The following is an 18,337-nucleotide window of genomic DNA, read 5'->3' as shown; positions in this document are numbered from 1 at the left end:
AAAGAATACAAAAAAAAAAACACTAGACCTGTACACACATAAAGTCATGTATTCATGTAGTCATCTGTGAATGTGTGTTTGATGAGTGCAAAGTGAAAATGCTGCATGAACCTTGTTTTTGTAAAAGCTTCTCTTGTTTCCTTTGCTTCTTACAACTGTATATTTTTCAAGCATCATCTGTCATATTGAAGAAATAAGTTCATTCAGTAGCGTTATTTCTTTTTTTACTGTCATCATGTACACTTTTCTTGTCTCGAAGACGGCAGCATCCCCACCAAAGCCTAAAAATAAAGTATACCAGCGAAATGACAACATCTAGCACACATTTCTTCCGCAAAGAAAGAGCAAAGTCGGACAGGGGAGCTCCCACTTGTGGCGCTCTATAAAGATGTTTGACTTTTCACCAACTCAAAAGGCTCAGCCATAAGGCCGAGCCAGCCAAAAATAACTTCAACTCATTGGTGTTCCTCTCCACGGAAGTCTTTAGTAAAAGGCGAAAGACTTGTGCGTTATGAAGAGAAACAAGAGTCAGAACAGGCCTGTCTCAGAGAGCAGCTGAGGACCCTAGTCGTCCCAGCTACCACCGTCGCGGTGCGCCTCCCTTGGCTTGCCGCGTGCTAAATCCCAGCCTCCCCTCCATTGCCCCCCCAGCATCTCCAGCCTGAAAAATCCAGGCCTGGCTTTTACATGGACACTACAAAGTCTGGGAAACGATCAGGCGTCTTCAGGGAGTCCGCGACCAATCATCGTAGCTGAAGTGCACTGTGTTGTTGAGCGGGGTTCCCTGGGTGATATCAGTAAATCAACTGACTGGTTGTGCACAATTCACTTGATAAAAACTTAGCCGCATTTTCCTTCAGCCACTGTAAAAGTTTGACTCCTAACTAAACGTGTGTGTCAGAGCTTGATTTTCTACAAAGCAAGAGAAAGGTGCACCGTTCCCGGCGGCACTGCAATGCCAGGTCGATGCGTGGAGTGAGCGGAGCAAGCTCCCTTTTCAGCTCCCTCTCCTAAAAATGGGTTTAATACGTTATCCCCATATAGGGGACATATCAGATATTAAACTGATAAGAACAGATACTACACTTGATCTTAGCCAAAAGGCCGAGAAGCGATGAGGCCCAAGCGTTTGACGTCCAAATCAAGCTCTTGGTACAACCGTCACTTGTCGCGGTGTCCCGTTTGTAAGCCAGCTTGTCAATTGCCGCCACTTAGCAACTCCGCCCATCTGTCTGCCGTGTACTTTTCCCTGCCGCTATACAAAGATGTTTGACCTTTCACCAACTCAAAAGGCTCAGCCATACGGCAAAGCCGGCCAAAAATAGCTTCAACTCATTGCTGTTCCACACCAAAACCTAGAAATAAAGCATACTAGAACAACATCTAGCACACATTTCTTCCACAAACAAGCAGCACAGTCGGACAGGAGAGCTCACACTTCATTTTGTCATGGAAAGGCCACGCCCGCTTCCCCAATTCCAATGGGAACACGGGGAATTGTCATGACTAAACACGCCACTCTGTAGCGTACGCCAGAGAGCTTCTGCAGAGCAACACTGCCGCTTTGTGGACAGACTGCAAAAGCTGACATGTAACTCCAAATCAACAAAGCCACTTCACAAAATGGAGAGCCTTCAGCAGGTTAGCACATGGGCATTCCTGACACATTGTGTTTTCTTCTACACGCACGCAACAGGGGAGAGCGCGAACGCAGTCCCCCACTACCAGAAATTATGCAGTCGAGATTCCCACATTTGGGGAATTCGCAGGGGTCAGCACAGCCGGAGTGCAATGGCTGAGCCTCGCCCTGGGTGAACCACCTTGTTGATCATGGTATCTCCCCTGCCAGGTAAGTATGAGCTGCAGCTGGAAGAGAGCGGGTGGTGGTCACCAGGCACAGCGCTCTGGCTGACGGTGCCTACAATGCATAATCCCACATTTCAGCGCCTTGAGCATCAGCTCCCCTTTGTCTGTTACATTTATGGCTGAAAAGACACAAACACTGCTGCAAATAGGCTGCGGCGTGCGGCAAACGCGCTTTGTTGGATCTACCCATCATGCACTGCTCTGCCAAAAACAAAGGAACACTGTGTGAAATGCCACTAGTCAAGCTGTCTCTTGGGAAAGAAAGCAAAGGCCCACGTGGGACACTTTTCAAAACATTTGACTAAATGAACTAAACACTGACATGAACTACTAACATGTATTGACTCAGCGAAAACCTTGGAGCTGATCTGGACTTTCCTGTGGTTTCCTCTTGTCCTTGTAACAGCAGTAGCTCCTCCCTTCCTTGTCAATAATTGTGCAGAAATATCTGAGGGCTTCTTTCTTCCTAAATCATAAGCAAGTCCTGTCCAGTCCAACTGTTTCTGCTCCTGTTTGACTTCTAAACTTGTCTCTGGCTGTGTGTCCACTTACTGCAGCCTCTGACATCAGACTGTAGAATCTTGATACATCAAAGGCATCAAAGGACAAACACACGCTCACACATACCGGTACTTATATCTTTGTGAGGACACTCTCTGGCATAATGCTTTCCCTCGCCCTAACCTCTCTCTCTCTTAGCATCTCAGACCTATGTCAGTACCTGTGCCTCTGTCAAAGAATACAAAAAAAAAAAAAACACTAGACCTGTACACACATAAAGTCATGTATTCATGTAGTCATCTGTGAATGTGTGTTTGATGAGTGCAAAGTGAAAATGCTGCATGAACCTTGTTTTTGTAAAAGCTTCTCTTGTTTCCTTTGTTTCTTACAACTGTATATTTTTCAAGCATCATCTGTCATATTGAAGAAATAAGTTCATTCAGTAGCGTTATTTCTTTTTTTACTGTCATCATGTACACTTTTCTTGTCTCGAAGACGGCAGCATCCCCACCAAAGCCTAAAAAGAAAGTATACCAGCGAAATGACAACATCTAGCACACATTTCTTCCGCAAAGAAAGAGCAAAGTCGGACAGGGGAGCTCCCACTTGTGGCGCTCTATAAAGATGTTTGACTTTTCACCAACTCAAAAGGCTCAGCCATAAGGCCGAGCCAGCCAAAAATAACTTCAACTCATTGGTGTTCCTCTCCACGGAAGTCTTTAGTAAAAGGCGAAAGACTTGTGCGTTATGAAGAGAAACAAGAGTCAGAACAGGCCTGTCTCAGAGAGCAGCTGAGGACCCTAGTCGTCCCAGCTACCACCGTCGCGGTGCGCCTCCCTTGGCTTGCCGCGTGCTAAATCCCAGCCTCCCCTCCATTGCCCCCCCAGCATCTCCAGCCTGAAAAATCCAGGCCTGGCTTTTACATGGACACTACAAAGTCTGGGAAACGATCAGGCGTCTTCAGGGAGTCCGCGACCAATCATCGTAGCTGAAGTGCACTGTGTTGTTGAGCGGGGTTCCCTGGGTGATATCAGTAAATCAACTGACTGGTTGTGCACAATTCACTTGATAAAAACTTAGCCGCATTTTCCTTCAGCCACTGTAAAAGTTTGACTCCTAACTAAACGTGTGTGTCAGAGCTTGATTTTCTACAAAGCAAGAGAAAGGTGCACCGTTCCCGGCGGCACTGCAATGCCAGGTCGATGCGTGGAGTGAGCGGAGCAAGCTCCCTTTTCAGCTCCCTCTCCTAAAAATGGGTTTAATACGTTATCCCCATATAGGGGACATATCAGATATTAAACTGATAAGAACAGATACTACACTTGATCTTAGCCAAAAGGCCGAGAAGCGATGAGGCCCAAGCGTTTGACGTCCAAATCAAGCTCTTGGTACAACCGTCACTTGTCGCGGTGTCCCGTTTGTAAGCCAGCTTATCAATTGCCGCCACTTAGCAACTCCGCCCATCTGTCTGCTGTGTACTTTTCCCTGCCGCTATACAAAGATGTTTGACCTTTCACCAACTCAAAAGGCTCAGCCATACGGCAAACCGGCCAAAAATAGCTTCAACTCATTGCTGTTCCACACCAAAGCCTAGAAATAAAGCATACTAGAACAACATCTAGCACACATTTCTTCCACAAACAAGCAGCACAGTCGGACAGGAGAGCTCACACTTCATTTTGTCATGGAAAGGCCACGCCCACTTCCCCAAGTCCAATGGGAACACGGGGAATTGTCATGACTAAACACGCCACTCTGTAGCGTACGCCAGAGAGCTTCTGCAGAGCAACACTGCCGCTTTGTGGACAGACTGCAAAAGCTGACATGTAACTCCAAATCAACAAAGCCACTTCACAAAATGGAGAGCCTTCAACAGGTTAGCGCATGGGCATTCCTGACACATTGTGTTTTCTTCTACACGCACGCAACAGGGGAGAGCGCGAACGCAGTCCCCCACTACCAGAAATTATGCAGTCGAGATTCCCACATTTGGGGAATTCGCAGGGGTCAGCACAGCCGGAGTGCAATGGCTGAGCCTCGCCCTGGGTGAACCACCTTGTTGATCATGGTATCTCCCCTGCCAGGTAAGTATGAGCTGCAGTTGGAAGAGAGCGGGTGGTGGTCACCAGGCACAGCGCTCTGGCTGACGGTGCCTACAATGCATAATCCCACATTTCAGCGCCTTGAGCATCAGCTCCCCTTTGTCTGTTACATTTATGGCTGAAAAGACACAAACACTGCTGCAAATAGGCTGCGGCGTGCGGCAAACGCGCTTTGTTGGATCTACCCATCATGCACTGCTCTGCCAAAAACAAAGGAACACTGTGTGAAATGCCCCTAGTCAAGCTGTCTCTTGGGAAAGAAAGCAAAGGCCCACGTGGGACACTTTTCAAAACATTTGACTAAATGAACTAAACACTGACATGAACTACTAACATGCATTGACTCACCGAAAACCTTGGAGCTGATCTGGACTTTCCTGTGGTTTCCTCTTGTCCTTGTAACAGCAGTAGCTCCTCCCTTCCTTGTCAATAATTGTGCAGAAATATCTGAGGGCTTCTTTCTTCCTAAATCATAAGCAAGTCCTGTCCAGTCCAACTGTTTCTGCTCCTGTTTGACCTCTGAACTTGTCTCTGGCTGTGTGTCCACTTACTGCAGCCTCTGACATCAGACTGTAGAATCTTGATACATCAAAGGCATCAAAGGACAAACACACGCTCACACATACCGGTACTTATATCTTTGTGAGGACACTCTCTGGCATAATGCTTTCCCTCGCCCTAACCTCTCTCTCTCTTAGCATCTCAGACCTATGTCAGTAGCAGTGCCTCTGTCAAAGAATACAAAAAAAAAAAAAAACACTAGACCTGTACACACATAAAGTCATGTATTCATGTAGTCATCTGTGAATGTGTGTTTGATGAGTGCAAAGTGAAAATGCTGCATGAACCTTGTTTTTGTAAAAGCTTCTCTTGTTTCCTTTGCTTCTTACAACTGTATATTTTTCAAGCATCATCTGTCATATTGAAGAAATAAGTTCATTCAGTAGCGTTATTTCTTTTTTTACTGTCATCATGTACACTTTTCTTGTCTCGAAGACGGCAGCATCCCCACCAAAGCCTAAAAATAAAGTATACCAGCGAAATGACAACATCTAGCACACATTTCTTCCGCAAAGAAAGAGCAAAGTCGGACAGGGGAGCTCCCACTTGTGGCGCTCTATAAAGATGTTTGACTTTTCACCAACTCAAAAGGCTCAGCCATAAGGCCGAGCCAGCCAAAAATAACTTCAACTCATTGGTGTTCCTCTCCACGGAAGTCTTTAGTAAAAGGCGAAAGACTTGTGCGTTATGAAGAGAAACAAGAGTCAGAACAGGCCTGTCTCAGAGAGCAGCTGAGGACCCTAGTCGTCCCAGCTACCACCGTCGCGGTGCGCCTCCCTTGGCTTGCCTCCCTTGGCTTGCCGCGTGCTAAATCCCAGCCTCCCCTCCATTGCCCCCCCAGCATCTCCAGCCTGAAAAATCCAGGCCTGGCTTTTACATGGACACTACAAAGTCTGGGAAACGATCAGGCGTCTTCAGGGAGTCCGCGACCAATCATCGTAGCTGAAGTGCACTGTGTTGTTGAGCGGGGTTCCCTGGGTGATATCAGTAAATCAACTGACTGGTTGTGCACAATTCACTTGATAAAAACTTAGCCGCATTTTCCTTCAGCCACTGTAAAAGTTTGACTCCTAACTAAACATGTGTGTCAGAGCTTGATTTTCTACAAAGCAAGAGAAAGGTGCACCGTTCCCGGCGGCACTGCAATGCCAGGTCGATGCGTGGAGTGAGCAGAGCAAGCTCCCTTTTCAGCTCCCTCTCCTAAAAATGGGTTTAATACGTTATCCCCATATAGGGGATATATCAGATATTAAACTGATAAGAACAGATACTACACTTGATCTTAGCCAAAAGGCCGAGAAGCGATGAGGCCCAAGCGCTTGACGTCCAAATCAAGCTCTTGGTACAACCGTCACTTGTCGCGGTGTCCCGTTTGTAAGCCAGCTTATCAATTGCCGCCACTTAGCAACTCCGCCCATCTGTCTGCTGTGTACTTTTCCCTGCCGCTATACAAAGATGTTTGACCTTTCACCAACTCAAAAGGCTCAGCCATACGGCAAACCGGCCAAAAATAGCTTCAACTCATTGCTGTTCCACACCAAAGCCTAGAAATAAAGCATACTAGAACAACATCTAGCACACATTTCTTCCACAAACAAGCAGCACAGTCGGACAGGAGAGCTCACACTTCATTTTGTCATGGAAAGGCCACGCCCACTTCCCCAATTCCAATGGGAACACGGGGAATTGTCATGACTAAACACGCCACTCTGTAGCGCACGCCAGAGAGCTTCTGCAGAGCAACACTGCCGCTTTGTGGACAGACTGCAAAAGCTGACATGTAACTCCAAATCAACAAAGCCACTTCACAAAATGGAGAGCCTTCAAGAGGTTAGCGCATGGGCATTCCTGACACATTGTGTTTTCTTCTACACGCACGCAACAGGGGAGAGCGCGAACGCAGTCCCCCACTACCAGAAATTATGCAGTCGAGATTCCCACATTTGGGGAATTCGCAGGGGTCAGCACAGCCGGAGTGCAATGGCTGAGCCTCGCCCTGGGTGAACCACCTTGTTGATCATGGTATCTCCCCTGCCAGGTAAGTATGAGCTGCAGCTGGAAGAGAGCGGGTGGTGGTCACCAGGCACAGCGCTCTGGCTGACGGTGCCTACAATGCATAATCCCACATTTCAGCGCCTTGAGCATCAGCTCCCCTTTGTCTGTTACATTTATGGCTGAAAAGACACAAACACTGCTGCAAATAGGCTGCGGCGTGCGGCAAACGTGCTTTGTTGGATCTACCCATCATGCACTGCTCTGCCAAAAACAAAGGAACACTGTGAAATGCCACTAGTCAAGCTGTCTCTTGGGAAAGAAAGCAAAGGCCCACGTGGGACACTTTTCAAAACATTTGACTAAATGAACTAAACACTGACATGAACTACTAACATGTATTGACTTACTGAAAACCTTGGAGCTGATCTGGACTTTCCTGTGGTTTCCTCTTGTCCTTGTAACAGCAGTAGCTCCTCCCTTCCTTGTCAATAATTGTGCAGAAATATCTGAGGGCTTCTTTCTTCCTAAATCATAAGCAAGTCCTGTCCAGTCCAACTGTTTCTGCTCCTGTTTGACTTCTAAACTTGTCTCTGGCTGTGTGTCCACTTACTGCAGCCTCTGACATCAGACTGTAGAATCTTGATACATCAAAGGCATCAAAGGACAAACACACGCTCACACATACCGGTACTTATATCTTTGTGAGGACACTCTCTGGCATAATGCTTTCCCTCGCCCTAACCTCTCTCTCTCTTAGCATCTCAGACCTATGTCAGTACCTGTGCCTCTGTTAAAGAATACAAAAAAAAAAAAACACTAGACCTGTACACACATAAAGTCATGTATTCATGTAGTCATCTGTGAATGTGTGTTTGATGAGTGCAAAGTGAAAATGCTGCATGAACCTTGTTTTTGTAAAAGCTTCTCTTGTTTCCTTTGCTTCTTACAACTGTATATTTTTCAAGCATCATCTGTCATATTGAAGAAATAAGTTCATTCAGTAGCGTTATTTCTTTTTTTACTGTCATCATGTACACTTTTCTTGTCTCGAAGACGGCAGCATCCCCACCAAAGCCTAAAAATAAAGTATACCAGCGAAATGACAACATCTAGCACACATTTCTTCCGCAAAGAAAGAGCAAAGTCGGACAGGGGAGCTCCCACTTGTGGCGCTCTATAAAGATGTTTGACTTTTCACCAACTCAAAAGGCTCAGCCATAAGGCCGAGCCAGCCAAAAATAACTTCAACTCATTGGTGTTCCTCTCCACGGAAGTCTTTAGTAAAAGGCGAAAGACTTGTGTGTTATGAAGAGAAACAAGAGTCAGAACAGGCCTGTCTCAGAGAGCAGCTGAGGACCCTAGTCGTCCCAGCTACCACCGTCGCGGTGCGCCTCCCTTGGCTTGCCGCGTGCTAAATCCCAGCCTCCCCTCCATTGCCCCCCAGCATCTCCAGCCTGAAAAATCCAGGCCTGGCTTTTACATGGACACTACAAAGTCTGGGAAACGATCAGGCGTCTTCAGGGAGTCCGCGACCAATCATCGTAGCTGAAGTGCACTGTGTTGTTGAGCGGGGTTCCCTGGGTGATATCAGTAAATCAACTGACTGGTTGTGCACAATTCACTTGATAAAAACTTAGGCGCATTTTCCTTCAGCCACTGTAAAAGTTTGACTCCTAACTAAACGTGTGTGTCAGAGCTTGATTTTCTACAAAGCAAGAGAAAGGTGCACCGTTCCCGGCGGCACTGCAATGCCAGATCGATGCGTGGAGTGAGCGGAGCAAGCTCCCTTTTCAGCTCCCTCTCCTAAAAATGGGTTTAATACGTTATCCCCATATAGGGGACATATCAGATATTAAACTGATAAGAACAGATACTACACTTGATCTTAGCCAAAAGGCCGAGAAGCGATGAGGCCCAAGCGTTTGACGTCCAAATCAAGCTCTTGGTACAACCGTCACTTGTCGCGGTGTCCCGTTTGTAAGCCAGCTTATCAATTGCCACCACTTAGCAACTCCGCCCATCTGTCTGCCGTGTACTTTTCCCTGCCGCTATACAAAGATGTTTGACCTTTCACCAACTCAAAAGGCTCAGCCATACGGCAAACCGGCCAAAAATAGCTTCAACTCATTGCTGTTCCACACCAAAGCCTAGAAATAAAGCATACTAGAACAACATCTAGCACACATTGTAGCAAACCCCGGCCAGACAATGGTTTCGTGTACAGATGCTTCAGAGGATTTTTATTGAGGTTCACAATTTAGCCGTTAGTATCGAACAAAAATAAATTCCTTTCCTTTTTCCCTTTCCTTCTCCTCTGTGAACACCGTAAGAGCTAAAAGACAGACAATAACAAAAAAGCTCTTACAAACACAACCAAGCACAAAAATAATAATACGCTACATTAATAATACAAATAAACCCTAATTTCAAAACCGTTAACGTAAACTACTTAGCAGAGATGCGCCGAAAAAATGCTAAAGCTAGCTTGAGACGAAAACTAACGTTCGGCGTAACATTTACAACAAAATTACACAAACATTCTCTCACCGTTACATTTATGAGTACGAACAAAATAATACAACATTGCAAAATAAAATTACCTTGTTCCCATATCCAGCCAAGGAGCTAAAATTACCGAAGTGTATGAGTGTCCGTAGGTCGGTAAAAACAACGTTAAACCGGAAGTACATTCAAAATAAAAGTCTTCGAACAAAGTAGGACTTACAAGAATAAAAGCATACGAAAAGAACTAGAATCATTTACACTCCCACCAATCATGAGTGAATAATGGAACAGTATACAATTTACATTAGGCACGAATGATTTTTAACTGAAATGATTCCCTTTTCATGCACCATAAAGGAATAAATGAACCATGTACTACATAAGCTTACGATCTATAGAGGGAGAGCATCATAAACTAAAGGGAGAATTAGCACATTTAGTCACTTTCCAGCAGCAAGACTAACTTCTGGACTGGACGTTCAACTTCTGACAGTTTGCTAAGACGTTCTCCCTTCTTGCCGAGCTGCTTGTCACCAAGGCAGACTTTGACTCTCCTTACTAGTCCATCCTTGCCAGCCACAGCTTGTGAAACTCTACCAAGCCTCCATTCATTTCGGTGAGCATCTTCTGCCTTCAGGATCACAATATCTCCTACTTGCAGATTTCTTCTCGGCTTATGCCACCGCTGTCTGAGAGTAATGTTGGCAAGGTATTCCTTTCGCCATCGACTCCAGAACTGTTCTGCCAGGTACTGAACATGACGCCATCTTTTCTTGCCATACATGTCCTCCTTAACGAATACACCTGGAGGAGGTAAGACCTTGCTGGATTTCAGAGTCAAAAGGTGATTAGGGGTGAGTGGCTCGAGACTATGGGGATCACTAAGGTTCTCAACAGTCAGTGGCCGACCATTAACAATCGCCATGGCTTCATAGAAGAACGCACGTAGTGAAGCATCATTTAGCCTACCAGGGGAAAGGGCGAGTGTGGACCTCAGGATGCCTCTCACTGTTCTTATTTGCCTTTCCCACACTCCTCCAACGTGGCTTGAGTAAGGTGCATTCATGCTAAAGTCACATTGCTTCTCAGCAAGAAATGCAGTCAGCCGGTCTGCATCAAGTTCCTTTAGAGCCCCTTTGAGTTCATTTTTGGCTCCAACAAAGTTGCTGCCTTGGTCAGATTTGATCTGACGTACAGAGCCACGTATGGAGATGAAACATCGAAGGCCATTTATGAGAGAGTCCGTTGACATGTCTTCAAGCATTTCCAGATGAATAGCACGGGAGCTGAGGCAAGTGAAGAGAAGACCGTACCTCTTGTTCTCCTTTCTTCCTTGCTTGGTGATGAACGGACCAAAACAATCCATACCACAGTGAGTGAAAGGAGGGGATGGTTCTACACGTTCAGGAGGTAGATCAGCCATCCTTTGCTCTTCAGTTGGTTTCCGTTGCCGCCTGCAGGTGACACACTGATGAATGTAGGATGCCACTGCCCGGTTAATTCCTGGAATCCAGTAGCCGTTGGACCTGATTTCATTGATGGTGAGACCTTTACCTTGATGTTTTGTCCTTTCATGGTAATGAGCGATGATCATCCTTGTGATGTGATGACCTTTAGGTATGATGGCAGGATGTTTGATTGATTCTGGGAGAGAAGAATGGCGAAGTCTCCCTCCTACCCGAAGGACACCGTCTTCGTCAAGGAAAGCATCAAGAGAGTACAGTTCGCTGCGAGATGTTAGAGAACTCCCTTTGCTGAGCAGATGTAGCTCCTCTTGATATGCACTTTTCTGCAGATCTTTGATTATGTGATGTTCTGCTTCTTCTCGTTCTGTCACTGTGGTGAGGTCATTTGATTTGTTCTTGCTGATGCGTCTTAGAAGGCGCGCTACAGCTCGAGTAGCCAGTGACCAAGATGAGAGCTTGGACAAGCGATCAACGAGGCTTACTTGTTCCGTGGTTCTTGTGCTAAGCACCGCAGCATGTCTGATTTCTGGATCTCCAATAGTCAGCTCTGGAACTTCCTCTGCTGACAGCGTGATCTCCTTGTTCCATAAGAACTCGGGTCCAGTGAACCAAGTTGATGAGAGAAGCTCACTGGGAGTCAAACCCCGAGAAGCGTGGTCAGCAGGATTCTCGTTGGTTGGAACATATCTCCATTGTTGAGGCAGTGAACTGAGATGAATTTTCTGAACCCGGTTGGCTACAAAGGTGTGGAATCGCCGTGCTTCATTTCTTATGTAACCTAAGACCACTTTGGAGTCAGTCCAGAAAAACTCCTCAGCATCAGTGAATCCAAGTTCCTCCTTGAGCAAGTTGCTCATCTTCACTGAGACAACTGCCGCTGTCAATTCCAGTCTTGGAATAGTTGTGACCTTTGTTGGTGAGACACGTGATTTCCCTATGATTAGGACACAGTGAACATCTCCTTCTTCGTTTTGCAGTCTCAGGTATGAACACTGGCCATAACCTTTCAAACTTGCATCTGAGAAATGATGCAGCTCCATCTTCAAGACCTTGCCAAAGCCAGCAGGTGCGTAAGTGCGAGATATAGTGACCTTATCCAAGTGGGCTAGATCCCTTCTCCACCTTTCCCATTTTGGACGAAGTTCGTCTGACAGAGGGTCATCCCAGTCCGTACCACGCCTACATGTCTCCTGAAGGATGACCTTTGCTTTGAGGAGAACTGGTGCTACAAACCCAAGGGGATCATACAGGGAAGCCACTGTAGACAGAACGCCACGCCGCGTTGCAGGCTGATCCTTGAGGTTGACATTAATCTGAAAGTGGTCAGATTCAACATCCCATTTAAGTCCAAGAGCTCTCTCAAGTGGCAGATCTTCAAATGAGAGGTCGATGTTGCTTACATTGGTTGCTCGTTCGGATGGTGGTATGCTCTCTAAAACCTTCCTGTCATTTGACATAAACTTGTGGAGTCGGAGACCACCCATGGCACAGAGTTCACGTGCTTCTCTGGCAAGCTGAATAGCATCTTCAGTGCTTTGGACGCTTGTGACTCCATCATCTACATAAAAGTCCCTCATGACAAACTGTGAGCCTTGTGGGTAGATGTGACAATTTTCCTTTGCTAGATGCTTAAGCCCGTAACTTGCACATCCAGGAGAGGAGGCTGCGCCGAAGAGATGTACTTTCATGCGGAACTCACTAGGCTGGGCAGTGAAGTCTCCTTTCTTCCACCAAAGAAAGCGCAGGTAGTTGCGATCTGCTTCATCCACATGAAACTGATGGAACATTTTTTCAATGTCACACATCAAAGCGACAGGGTGCTGTCGAAAGCGGATGAGAACTCCGCACAAGTTGTTCAGCATGTCAGGACCAGAGAGAAGGTGATCGTTTAAGCTGGTTCCTTTGTATCTGGCTGAACAGTCAAATACTACACGAAGTTTATCTGGCTTCTTGGCATGACGAACACCATGATGAGGAATGTACCATCTCTCCCCTTCACTCCCACCATCCTCGATCTGCTCTGCATCGCCCCTTTCAATGACCTCTTCCATGGTCTCAACATACTGCCTTTTGTACCTTTCATCCCTTTGCAGTTTCCTTTTGAGGTGATTCAGGCGTATTTCAGCAGAGCTTTTATTGTCAGGCAAGCTGGGTCTGTCTTTAAAGGGCAGAGGCATTTCGTAGTGCCCCTGTATGTTTTTCCTTATGCCCTTTTGCAACTTGTCGAGGAAGGTGATGTCATCCTGGGACACAGTTTTGGCGTCGACACAGCCATCCTTAAAGTCAGATTCCAGAATACGAATAGCATCAGCGGGGGTTGATGGAGGGAGCTCTTTAACAGAAGTCCTGTGACACAAGTGACTTGTACTTGGAGAATCATGGCCTTGTGATGAGCGCCCCACAATACTCCAACCCAAGTCTGTGCGCACTGCGTATGGTTCATCCTCTCCTCCTAGAATGACCTGCCTTGGTGCCATGGCTCTAGAGCAGTTGTAGCCGATCAGGAGGCCCACTTCGCAGTTCTTTAGTGGTTGGATCTCATCAGCTATCTCCACAAGATGACTCCACTGTTTAGCTGTCTCACATGTAGGAATGTGAGCACGGTTGACAGGTATGCAGTTCTTTGTGTAGGTGACTGGTAGATCAACTTGAATGGTTGAACTGTATCCTCTTACACGAAGACCAGAAACACTCTCACTTGTGATAACTGTGTCTTTTCCGCTCATGGTTGTCAACTTTAGCTTCACAGGATACTTGCTAGCATTTAGACTGTCACTCACTTCTTGGTCAACGAATGTAGTGTCACTTTGGGTATCGAGGAGAGCGTAGACAAGTTTCTCAGTAGTTGGATCATTCTTAGATGACACCCACACTGGCAACACCATGGATGTGTAGGATGAGCCTTCACCTGCGACACTGAGTGATGTTGCAGTAACACCTTGATTTGTCCCCGTCACTGGAGAAGATTTTTCCTTCCCGTAGTCATCATCATGGAGTGCAGTAGGATGTTTTCCCTTGCAGGTCTCACAGAAGTGACGGTGACGACAGTCCTTAGCACTGTGGCCATGTTTTAGGCATCCGTAGCAGAGTTTTTTGTCCTTCACATAGTTACGTCGCTCAGCCAAAGACATCTTCATAAACTTGGGACATGCGTGAAGCTGGTGTCTATTATCTTGACAAAGAGTGCATGGAGCCTTCACCTTTCTTTGATCTGATCCTTGTTTCTCCCCATCTGTAACCATTTGAGTGGCAAGGACACTGGCCCTGTTTCTCCTTGCGTCCCTGAGACCTTTCTTCTCAGAGGTAGAGTCTGTTGAATGGAGAGCATGAAAGGACGTGATTGGATTGCAGGCAATCTCAGCTTCAGTTGACAGGAATAAGGCAAAGTCTTTGAAACTTGGGAACTCTTGATTCTGGTTCAGACTTTGTGTCACTTGTCGGTTCCAACGTGATGCTGCCCAATCTGGAAGTTTATGAATCAACTTTTGATTCTCTTCACAGTCGTTTAGTATCTCCAAACCTTTAACATGAGGCATAGCATCTTGGCAGGCATTCAGGAAATCTGAGAAGTTTCTAAGACCTTCAGCATCCTTTGAATGAATTCTTGGCCAGCTGGCGAGCTTTTCCCTGAATGCTCTTTGAATAGCAAATGGCTGCCCAAACCGACGGTTCAGCTTGTTCCAGGCATCTTGATAAGCATCATTATCATTCCTGTAGAACGTACCATCAAGAATCTGGCGTGCTGGGCCACCAACATATTTCTTCAGATAGTAGAGTTTCTCAGCAGGAGTGATCGGTCTTTGGTCGATGAGTGAGGTGAATGCTGCTTTCCATTCGAAGAACCGTATGGGATCACCACTGAAGACGAATGGTTCTGGAACAGGGAGCCTATTTAAGGCTATGTTGTCTTGGAAGACCTGAGCTAAAGAGGAGATATCTGCATGAGGGAGGGTCGCAGCAGGAGACTGAGGGACTGAGGTTGTAGAGATGTTGTTGACTTCTTCCTTGTTTCCACAGTTAATATAGTTTGCAACTTCCTGTTCCGTTTCCTTATTGTAAACCTTTAACTTAACTTGAGCTGCTCGCACTTCTTTCTCTGCTCTCAGTCGCTCCAACTCACGCTTCTGTGCCTCTAAAGCTTTCCTTTGTTGTTCCTCTAATTCCCGTATTGATTCCATTTGTCTCTCTTCCTTTAGCATCATCTCATAATTCACCTCCTTTGCTGCTAGTTCGGCTGCAGCGTCTGCACGCCTAGCTGCTATTGACGAAGCCATGGACTGATGATCAGACATGCTGTGATTTGTCAGAGAAGCTGCAGATCCATAAACAGACCTTGCATGATCACGATGGAGCAGCTCATGCAGGCGGCTTCTCTCCTGAGCTTCATCGAACTCGTCTTCTTCATCTATAGCTCTGCTGTAAGCAATGCTTACAATTTCTTTGGTTACTGATTCACATGTGTCCACTCGCCTTCGTATGTCGGTGGAGGATGTGATGAGGTCTCGAATTTCACTATATACATTCATTATATCGTCCTTACTCTTCTTAAGATCTTCTACAAGAGGCCAGAGTTCAGTATCAGGCATATAGGATCTCAGCTGATTTCTTGCTTCGCGGACTTGCAATTTCCATTTTTCATACATGGAGAGCAGCCTTTTTTCCCTTTTCTTGGCCTCTTCGTGTTGGAGAGCACGCATCTTCTCTGTGGGGTTGCGAGTGCGCTCAGAGCGCCTGACATATTCAGGTGGAACAGTGTCCCTTTGAAGCTTGCCTTGGACATCTGTCATACTTTGTAGTTCATGTTCAGTTATTAGATCACCTGACTCTCTCACACTGCCTAACTCTGACATTGTCAACAAAATTTTCTAAACTTCAAAGTTAGAAGAAAACTCTTTAGCAGATAGTCAAACTTAGCAATTAACAGTATAAACATATAGCATTAGAGCGTTCATGTAAATGACTAGTGGAGAAGCTTTTAACCCTAGTCACTCAGCTGTAGAACAGAACCTTCAAAGGACAATGTTCTTTAAAGTACCTTAAATGAGAACTCCAGGTAATATGAAATGTTGAAATATTAGTACAGAATAAACGCAAGTCTAGTAACTATAAATGTCCATGAAACACCACAATAATCACAATTTTTTTTTTTTTTTTTTTTTTTTTTTTTTAGTGTTCAAATGCAGAGTCCTCAAAATGAAAAAATACTCTCGGTTATAGAGTCCATTTATCATGTGAAATGTCAGTTAGTGTTCATGACAGTTTCTCCCTTTGCTGTTGCTAGGCAGGTGAGTAGGTCACTGGATCAGTCTCAGAAACTGTTCGTATATCACTCTCAGACCGTGTAGTAGTGGAGCTGTAATACTCACAGTTCTCTAGCAGTGTTAGTGAAGGAGTCTGTACTTGACCATTGCACCGAATCGAGAAGACTGCTGCTGAATCGTTAAAGACGGATCCTGCGCAGGCCCGGGAACCGCGGCTTGACGAAGTCCTCCGTGTAGCAAGCGGCGATGTAGCGGGAGCAATAGGCGCGCCGTGGAGGCCCTCCGTTATGGTCCGTTATCCAGGCAGCACGTCGTCAGATCGATGAGGGTCAAGCTCTTACTGTAGCAAACCCCGGCCAGACAATGGTTTCGTGTACAGATGCTTCAGAGGATTTTTATTGAGGTTCACAATTTAGCCGTTAGTATCGAACAAAAATAAATTCCTTTCCTTTTTCCCTTTCCTTCTCCTCTGTGAACACCGTAAGAGCTAAAAGACAGACAATAACAAAAAAGCTCTTACAAACACAACCAAGCACAAAAATAATAATACGCTACATTAATAATACAAATAAACCCTAATTTCAAAACCGTTAACGTAAACTACTTAGCAGAGATGCGCCGAAAAAATGCTAAAGCTAGCTTGAGACGAAAACTAACGTTCGGCGTAACATTTACAACAAAATTACACAAACATTCTCTCACCGTTACATTTATGAGTACGAACAAAATAATACAACATTGCAAAATAAAATTACCTTGTTCCCATATCCAGCCAAGGAGCTAAAATTACCGAAGTGTATGAGTGTCCGTAGGTCGGTAAAAACAACGTTAAACCGGAAGTACATTCAAAATAAAAGTCTTCGAACAAAGTAGGACTTACAAGAATAAAAGCATACGAAAAGAACTAGAATCATTTACACACATTTCTTCCACAAACAAGCAGCACAGTCGGACAGGAGAGCTCACACTTCATTTTGTCATGGAAAGGCCACGCCCACTTCCCCAATTCCAATGGGAACACGGGGAATTGTCATGACTAAACACGCCACTCTGTAGCGTACGCCAGAGAGCTTCTGCAGAGCAACACTGCCGCTTTGTGGACAGACTGCAAAAGCTGACATGTAACTCCAAATCAACAAAGCCACTTCACAAAATGGAGAGCCTTCAACAGGTTAGCGCATGGGCATTCCTGACACATTGTGTTTTCTTCTACACGCACGCAACAGGGGAGAGCGCGAACGCAGTCCCCCACTACCAGAAATTATGCAGTCAAGATTCCCACATTTGGGGAATTCGCAGGGGTCAGCACAGCCGGAGTGCAATGGCTGAGCCTCACCCTGGGTGAACCACCTTGTTGATCATGGTATCTCCCCTGCCAGGTAAGTATGAGCTGCAGTTGGAAGAGAGCGGGTGGTGGTCACCAGGCACAGCGCTCTGGCTGACGGTGCCTACAATGCATAATCCCACATTTCAGCGCCTTGAGCATCAGCTCCCCTTTGTCTGTTACATTTATGGCTGAAAAGACACAAACACTGCTGCAAATAGGCTGCGGCGTGCGGCAAACGCGCTTTGTTGGATCTACCCATCATGCACTGCTCTGCCAAAAACAAAGGAACACTGTGTGAAATGCCACTAGTCAAGCTGTCTCTTGGGAAAGAAAGCAAAGGCCCACGTGGGACACTTTTCAAAACATTTGACTAAATGAACTAAACACTGACATGAACTACTAACATGTATTGACTCAGCGAAAACCTTGGAGCTGATCTGGACTTTCCTGTGGTTTCCTCTTGTCCTTGTAACAGCAGTAGCTCCTCCCTTCCTTGTCAATAATTGTGCAGAAATATCTGAGGGCTTCTTTCTTCCTAAATCATAAGCAAGTCCTGTCCAGTCCAACTGTTTCTGCTCCTGTTTGACTTCTGAACTTGTCTCTGGCTGTGTGTCCACTTACTGCAGCCTCTGACATCAGACTGTAGAATCTTGATACATCAAAGGCATCAAAGGACAAACACACGCTCACACATACCGGTACTTATATCTTTGTGAGGACACTCTCTGGCATAATGCTTTCCCTCGCCCTAAC

The 18,337-nt window shown here is 45.9% G+C and overlaps 12 non-coding genes across 12 annotated transcripts; all 12 read right to left on the bottom strand.

Annotated features, from left to right (window-relative positions):
• Positions 1-416: 416 nt before the first annotated feature.
• LOC121196147 lies at positions 417-531 on the bottom strand. The gene has a single exon (XR_005895624.1). It is a non-coding gene; the product is annotated as a U5 spliceosomal RNA (small nuclear RNA).
• A 394-nt stretch (positions 532-925) lies between these two features.
• On the bottom strand, positions 926-1,116 carry LOC121196616. The gene has a single exon (XR_005896062.1). It is a non-coding gene; the product is annotated as a U2 spliceosomal RNA (small nuclear RNA).
• Positions 1,117-1,693: 577 nt separating this feature from the next.
• Positions 1,694-1,857, bottom strand: LOC121196283. The gene has a single exon (XR_005895752.1). It is a non-coding gene; the product is annotated as a U1 spliceosomal RNA (small nuclear RNA).
• A 1,162-nt stretch (positions 1,858-3,019) lies between these two features.
• Positions 3,020-3,134, bottom strand: LOC121196146. The gene has a single exon (XR_005895623.1). It is a non-coding gene; the product is annotated as a U5 spliceosomal RNA (small nuclear RNA).
• A 394-nt stretch (positions 3,135-3,528) lies between these two features.
• On the bottom strand, positions 3,529-3,719 carry LOC121196615. The gene has a single exon (XR_005896061.1). It is a non-coding gene; the product is annotated as a U2 spliceosomal RNA (small nuclear RNA).
• Positions 3,720-4,295: 576 nt separating this feature from the next.
• On the bottom strand, positions 4,296-4,459 carry LOC121196282. Its single transcript, XR_005895751.1, has one exon. It is a non-coding gene; the product is annotated as a U1 spliceosomal RNA (small nuclear RNA).
• A 1,163-nt stretch (positions 4,460-5,622) lies between these two features.
• LOC121196145 lies at positions 5,623-5,737 on the bottom strand. The gene has a single exon (XR_005895622.1). It is a non-coding gene; the product is annotated as a U5 spliceosomal RNA (small nuclear RNA).
• A 408-nt stretch (positions 5,738-6,145) lies between these two features.
• LOC121196625 lies at positions 6,146-6,336 on the bottom strand. Its single transcript, XR_005896071.1, has one exon. It is a non-coding gene; the product is annotated as a U2 spliceosomal RNA (small nuclear RNA).
• Positions 6,337-6,912: 576 nt separating this feature from the next.
• Positions 6,913-7,076, bottom strand: LOC121196280. The gene has a single exon (XR_005895749.1). It is a non-coding gene; the product is annotated as a U1 spliceosomal RNA (small nuclear RNA).
• Positions 7,077-8,235: 1,159 nt separating this feature from the next.
• On the bottom strand, positions 8,236-8,350 carry LOC121196230. Its single transcript, XR_005895703.1, has one exon. It is a non-coding gene; the product is annotated as a U5 spliceosomal RNA (small nuclear RNA).
• Positions 8,351-8,743: 393 nt separating this feature from the next.
• Positions 8,744-8,934, bottom strand: LOC121196657. The gene has a single exon (XR_005896101.1). It is a non-coding gene; the product is annotated as a U2 spliceosomal RNA (small nuclear RNA).
• Positions 8,935-17,480: 8,546 nt separating this feature from the next.
• Positions 17,481-17,644, bottom strand: LOC121196402. The gene has a single exon (XR_005895865.1). It is a non-coding gene; the product is annotated as a U1 spliceosomal RNA (small nuclear RNA).
• Positions 17,645-18,337: the final 693 nt, after the last annotated feature.

Source organism: Toxotes jaculatrix, chromosome 16 (genome assembly GCF_017976425.1).
Source record: "Toxotes jaculatrix isolate fToxJac2 chromosome 16, fToxJac2.pri, whole genome shotgun sequence".
Taxonomy (NCBI): Eukaryota; Metazoa; Chordata; class Actinopteri; family Toxotidae; genus Toxotes; species Toxotes jaculatrix.
The sequence above is the reverse complement of the archived record's forward strand: the minus strand, read 5'-3'. Positions and strand labels throughout refer to the sequence as shown.